A 7,148-nucleotide genomic window follows, 5' to 3' on the forward strand; every position below is an offset into this window, starting at 1 on the left:
GGGCTGTCGGGGCTGCGCTCCGACCCGTTGGCGCCGAAACGAAAGGATCCTGCTCCCCGGCCGCCGAGCATTGCTTGGGTTAGCGCCAGACGCTTATTTTCAACGCCGCGGTATTGCTGGGTTAAGTAAAACACGGAGCAAGATCTGGGGGACTTTTGGCCCTTTCACCACAGGCCCGTGGTGCCCTCCGGGGGGAGCCTGGAGCAGCCCCCAGGGCTGGGCAGCTCCGCTTCTCTGCGGGGAGTCCGGCCTGGTGCTGTGCCTTGGGCAAAGCCAAACAACTGCCCACAGAAAATAAAGACATTTGGGTGGCTTTGGCTTTTTTGTTTGTTTTGTGGGTTGTTGTGAAGGTTTTTTTGGTTTTGTTTCGGCGGGGGCAACATGATCAATTCATATCTGGAAGAATGCTGATACTGATCGCTACCCAAGGGATACTCTTCTCTTTCCTTCAGAAAGGAAGCAGAAGCAACTTCCAGAACAACTGGAATGTCACCTATCTTACATACGATTGTGACACTGAGATAATACAGAGAGATCTATATTTATTCTCAGAGAGAAACGTTTACTACCTGACTAGAACAAGGTATGGTTCCTATTCTATTTTTACAGTTTCGCTTAATTTACTTCAAAGCCTGCAATAGTTACAGCTGTTTTGACAGAAGCATATTTTTCTGTCTCCTAATACTACCTGGCCAAGTAATGAGTCCTTATTTACAATGTGGAAATCAAACTGGAATTATTGCTCATCACCACATGTTCTAAGTAATTTAAAAGTCTCATTCTTCCCATTATAAGGGAAAGCAAATTTTTATTTATATTGCAAGCATATTTCTCAAATTTCAGTCATTCACCTCCTCCACAAAGCAAATGCTGTTATTGGCATTTGCTATTAATGAAAAGAAAACAAAATAATAACTTAAATTGAATGGTTAGATTTTGCTACATGGATAAAAAAACACCAAACCCTAGAGACAGAATGGAGCTGCTTATATCTGGACCTGTAATGAGCTGAAGTATTAAGCTTTAGATTTATGACAAATCAAGAGTAGTTTTGGGGACTCAATAATAATAACAACAGCAATGGCAACAAGAGCAGTAACAACACATCTCAAGCTATTCCTCCCAAATTTCATAAGCCAATGAGACAAATCAATTTCACAATATTTGTTTACCATAAAAATCTCCTTAAAATAGCCGAGGTACTTCTCAGCTGAAGCTATTTGGAAGAGATTGCAATCACCTTGATCCAAAATCTCAAGATCTGCAGGATGTGAGAAACACTCGTGAGATCAGCTCAGGCCAGAGCTGTGGGGCCAGTTACAGACCTGGCTGTTTTTAGTAAGAGCAAATATATGCCAAAAGAAGGGGTAGTATTGCTCCTTCTCCTTAACACAAGCAAAAAGATTTTATGCCGCATTGATCAAAGATCAACATAATTTAATACATCTAGTATGAATATATGTATTTCCCCATGACATAAACCCCATTTTGTTAACACAGTTGTAGCATTTCTCTTAAATATCTCCATTTCTACACACATCCAGGCAAAATGTATAAGCAGGATAAGCTGCAGGGTTTTCTAGCTTTAATGAAAGCGAGTTACCAAATTTAAATACTTCTCAGAAACATTAGAATTCATAGCCATGAAAGACCTGCCACACAACTCACTTCCTTGACCCTTCTGTAACACGAATTTGTAATGTTTGTGTGAAGTTCTTGCACCGAGGAGGAACTGACAGGGAGCCACCTCTGGTGTGGGTTAAATATGCAGAGGTTAATACAAACAAATTTTAAAGTTTTCATTGGCAACAAAATGTGCTAACAAAACTACCTAACTTCAGTGAGATGGAGCATATTCTCTAGACCAGCAGAACAGACAAGGACATTATATCTACAAAATGTCTGTAATAAAAGGAAAAGGACCACTAAGCTCAGGAGGATTTAGATGCACACCAAGAGCTCTGACCAAATCAAACAATTCTCCTACTCATTTCTTTCCAATGAATGTTAGATACTCAATATCGTGTCCATAACCATATCTCACACCTTATTAATAATGCACTGTTCATACTTAAATCTGCAGGTCAGTATGATTAATAACCATTCCTCTGCGTGATGTACATATTCATACCCAAATAATCTTCTTCAGCAGCTGTTAAATTTTCACTGACACAGAACACACTGATACAGGAAAGACTCTGGACTCTGCCAGGCATGAACACAAGCAAGAGAGCTCCAATCACACTTCTTCTCAGGATTCACAATTGTTCCCCTAAGTAAATGTTTTCAGCACCAGGACTGACTACATGATTGCACACAGTTTTCCAGAGAAACTCGTAGTTCACACACTTCTGAAATTTCCCACTCCAGTGGAATTGCTCACTGAAGTAGGATTTCAACCCAAAATCCACTTTAACCCTACAACTACACCTGTATTCTTCAGTCTGTGGTAACTGTTTGCACAAAGGGAACTCACTCTTCCATCATTTGCAAAAGACATTTTATACAAAGGGTTACACACAACAAGCTACTTTAGGATGTAAGCAAATCTGAATCCCTGTGAATGGTAATTTGAGCTGTAACAGAAGAGTGTTTAGATCAGAAGCAACAGTGCATCCATATGCACCTCTGATCCACCAGATTTCAATAATGTATTTTCCCAGTGCAAAGAAGAAATAAAGGAATATTTATTTTTTTTCTATTCTTCAAAGTATAAATGCAGACAGAAACCCGCTTTTCAGAGTAAAATGGTGTCTCATGTTCTCATATTTTCACAGTGCAAAGAAGAAATAAAGGAATTCTTTTTTTTTTTCTATTCTTCAACGTATAAATGCAGAGACCCACTTTTCAGAGTAAAATGGTGTCTCATGTTCTCAGCCCACAATACTATTATTGAGCCTGATTTTCAACATGTGCTTCCAAAATGCTGTCTCAACCCAAACAAAAATAGATTGGACTCAAAACTACCAGTCCCTTTGATCTGACTTGCAGGGATGTATGACTCAGTATCCGTTGCTCTTTGCTACTTTTTTATTATTTGGCTTTGTGGTGTGTATCTAGTGATTGTGAATGAGAGTAACTGCTATGTTGCTTTCTGCAAGATAAAAGAACGCAGAAGTATCTCCTCTTCAGGCCTTTTAATCAACCCAACTATGTAACTGAGGTTTTTATTCCTTTCATGCATTTATGAAATATTCAAGTGTTTTTTTCTGTAAACCTGCCCTTCAAAAGATGAATATCTGCCATTCTGTAAATTAACACTGTATGAGAAGTTACTGCTTGTGGGCTAGTGATGCAGAAAAGAATATGATTTCTTCCCTGCAGCTGCAGTATTTATCAGAGACGCTTTAAAAGGAGAAAGCAGAAATTAACATTTCTACATTGTAGCACTGAAAGTAGGAATGCTTTAAAAAGGTAACTGTGCTTTTAAAAAATGTAACTGCTGAGCACAAGTTATTAAGAAGGGCAAAGCGAAAGAAGTAAACCGCAGCTTTGGCAGAAGCTCCCTGCAAACAGCATGTGCTGAGCTTACCCTGTGGCTGCAGTTAGCCCCGGTGAGGAATTTCCTCAGGCAGAGCTGACAACCAGCTGTCCCAGGTAAGATGGAAAAGCAGCTTACAGTACATCACTGCCCCTCATGGTAGACTGGGTTCTGCCCTCCTGCCTTTTTTCTCCCTCTCTGGGACTCATAGCACTGATGCCTGGCAGCCTATTCCAAACCATAAACCAAACATTCCATCTCATCTTCCAGCCTGGAGTCCAGCACACTCCTCTCACGTAGAATACAAGATAACTGCTGCACAGAGTTGAAAATCTTCTGGCACAACTGGAAACCAAACAGGTCTTTCAGAGTTCACACAGCCAATGATCTCACAGAAGCAAAAAAATTCCCAAGGAAGCTTCAGGCCTTTATTTTCCTGTTACTTCCATTTCTTGGCTGTAGCTGCTTGTGCCCCAGACTGAAACGCAGAGAAATGTTGCACAGCAAAAAAATAAACCCAAGAACAAAGGGAAAAAAAATATAAAAAAATCTAGCAGCTTCTATTTTCCATGATTTTCCCCATGGTGCTGTGGAACACCCTGCCTTCCCTGCTTTCCCACTGAGTGTCCCAAAGCACCGTGTTTTTCTTGTAAGACGTGTGGATAGTTTAACTGATACATACCCCTTCAGCTGCCTATCTGTGCATTTTTAACCAACTAGAAAACACAAGTGTTTTGCTTGGAATACTTAGAATAATAAAACACCACCAGGCACACAGATTTTATCCTTTTTGTATTTTACTTAATTTTTTTTACTGAAACTTGAGCAACGTTTGGCTTTGGACAAGCAATCTGTACACTTAAAGGAACTCAAAATACAAATACAATACTGGGATTCTACAGTAGCCAGAGATGTAGACTATGCAGGATTTATTCTGACTGGTACTGTGATGTGGATCCAGACTAACACTCTTGAAACCAGTGGAGTTTCCCAAAATTTGCATAAGCAGAGAGCAGGATTTGGCATATGGTCAGCCTGTCCATTTCAATTTGGCTCTGAAACATTTTCGAATACATGGGTAGGAACCTGATATGTAATATGATCGTTGAGTTGTGAATAAGCCTGAAAATCGCGTTTAGGCCTGTGATCTTCAACTTTTTGTAACGTGCCAACCTCTAAAGATTTTTTAAGTTGACCCTCACATAACAAATTTAAGCTTCTGATGATTGATTTGCTTTTCTTACTTACCTTTTGCAGATCCCTTAGAAGTAGTCCATGGATCCCAGTTGAAAACATTGGTTTAGTCAAAATGGCAAATACTGTTTACAGAGAAAAGGCAAGAATAAAGCTATGATGTGGAAAGAAGAAGAGATGGAGCGCACATTTCTAACTGTAATCAGTATTTCAGGGCACAGTTACGTGACAGCTTCTCTTGCTGCTGCAGCTTCTGCAAACACACCCAAGCCACACGGTGCAAAGTCACCAGCTCCCCCAACCAGTGCTGGCTGTGACATCCAGGGGTCTCACTGCAGCCAGAGGGGCTGCAGGAGCAACCACGGAGCAAGACCTATGTGGTGAGCTCCAGCTGAGCTCCACCAGCACCCGGATACCAGCTGGAGGTGTAGCAGGGAGGGCTGGCTGGGCTCAGCTGAAGTGCAAGGTCCTGGAGCTCACCTGATGGAACACAGAGGCTGACAGGCTGCCTGTGCACAGCAGAAGCACAAACAGGTGAATCATAGATTGGTGCATATGATGTACACACGTACATATTTTATATATTTATTTTTCTTAGAAAACATTGCTGCTTTTTATGTCCATTAATTTACATATATTTATTCTTACTATAGTATCATTTATAATAATACTTTCACTTCTATAGCACCTTCTCTTCAAGGATCTCCAATTTCTTAAAAACTTCAATAAATAAAGCCTCACATCTTGCCTGTGAGGTAGGTCAACACTATTATCAAACTTTACAGATGCGTTAACTGAAGAACAAAGTAGGTTAAGGCCAAAATTTTTAAATATTTGTACCTGAAGTCAACCATCTAAATTCTCATTTAGATGCTTAAATAAAAGTCTCATGATTTTCTTTGGTGCAGAACATCCACAACTACTGCTGAAGTCAACAGGGGCTAATGGTCAGGCCAGATTTTAGGAGGCATACACCTTTTCCATGGCTAACCAGCGACTCCAAGTTTAAAAACACTGGTCTAAACACACGAACCACCACGGTCAGAGCCACAGTTGTTCCCAGTAATTTATCTCCTCAGGGCCTTTATATTATGATACATGACTTTAAAAGGCTGGTGCGGATCTTTTTCAATAGACATTAAGTGACAAAAAAACACCCCCACACTGCTTCCACAAACTGTCCATCGCAACAGTCTATAAATACTGCTTGGGTTTGGGGGGGGGAGGAGGGGGAACTGGGCATCAGGGGGTGGTTTTTCACAGATTTGTGATACTCAAAACAATGCACAGTACACATCACGTGTGCAGTCATAAAACACATCACACATCTTCACCTGCTGTCTTTACATTTCTACATAGTAAATTCCTTTGCACTTGTGATAAATAGAAGTGGTCAAGTAAAGGTCTATTAAGAGGATACTTGCCAGAATATCATGCAGACAGCTTGCAAAATACACATACTAAAAGATCACTTTCAAAATTCTGGAATTGTTAAGCACGAAAATAATTACTTCATTCCATTACAGTACTTTGTAGAAACATGGAATAAGCAGCATTTTCTTATTCCAAATAGAATAGATTATAACAACTAATTAAGTTAAAAAATTCAGGCACCAAATGAATTATCCTGCAACATAGAACAATATCTATATAGAGTGCTTTCCTTAATACACTACAAAACCAGCAGCATGGCAATGTTTTTCCACTTCATATCATGAGCATCTTGTCACATTTCAAAGACATGTTTGTTGTTCCAGGTTCACTGAACAAAACCACTTTCTCCTGGTCTTTACAGAACCTCATAACACAGAAGAGAAACTTACCAAGAGGGAAACTCATCATCTTAATACAGCTACCTCGACTGAAGGTAAATGTTCAACACACAGATTATGCTACTGCATTCCACTTTTACAGTGATGCTGAAAGTCTGTATTTTAATGTGGGCTTCTCTCACTGTGTAAAAATTTAAATCAATCGCCAGTGAAATGTTACTCTCAACCACAGAAGTCTCTTAGCTCTGTTTTAGAGCTCCATTAATGAAATTATCTTCCATAAATTGTTTTAAGTGTGCAACGTAGTGTTTCAGTCTCCCACATTAAATTATTCTTCAAAGAGTTAAATAATAAATTAAATAATAAAGCTTATTTTAAGCAACCAACAGAGGGCCTGATGGCCTTCTAATAAAATTATAACAAAACCGACCTCAATACATTGTAGAGAAACTGTGGCTCAGTCCCTTCAAGGTAACACGTTTCTGTTACAGATTCTTCTATACGTACTTGTTTAACTTCATAAAAGAGAGAGCACAAGCTGCTTTTAACACCGTGATCCTGTTCTGCTCCTAACCAGCGACTGTCCCCAGTTACCTTCCAGGTGGGGGCAACAGTAAGCCAGCTTTCCTGAACCGAGCTGGTGTCCTTCTGCACCGGGGAGCGCCGAGATGGGAGCGGCGCGTCCCCAGCCCCGGCTGCCC

The 7,148-nt window shown here is 40.2% G+C and overlaps 1 protein-coding gene across 1 annotated transcript in view; it reads left to right on the forward strand.

The window, feature by feature from the left end:
* Positions 1–7,148, forward strand: part of SGPP2 (sphingosine-1-phosphate phosphatase 2) — a 59,335-nt gene that overhangs the window by 1,067 nt on the left and 51,120 nt on the right. The window lies entirely within an intron of this gene.

Source organism: Chaetura pelagica, unplaced genomic scaffold (assembly GCF_000747805.2).
Source record: "Chaetura pelagica isolate M959 unplaced genomic scaffold, ChaPel_1.0 scaffold207, whole genome shotgun sequence".
In the NCBI taxonomy this organism is placed as follows: Eukaryota; Metazoa; Chordata; class Aves; order Apodiformes; family Apodidae; genus Chaetura; species Chaetura pelagica.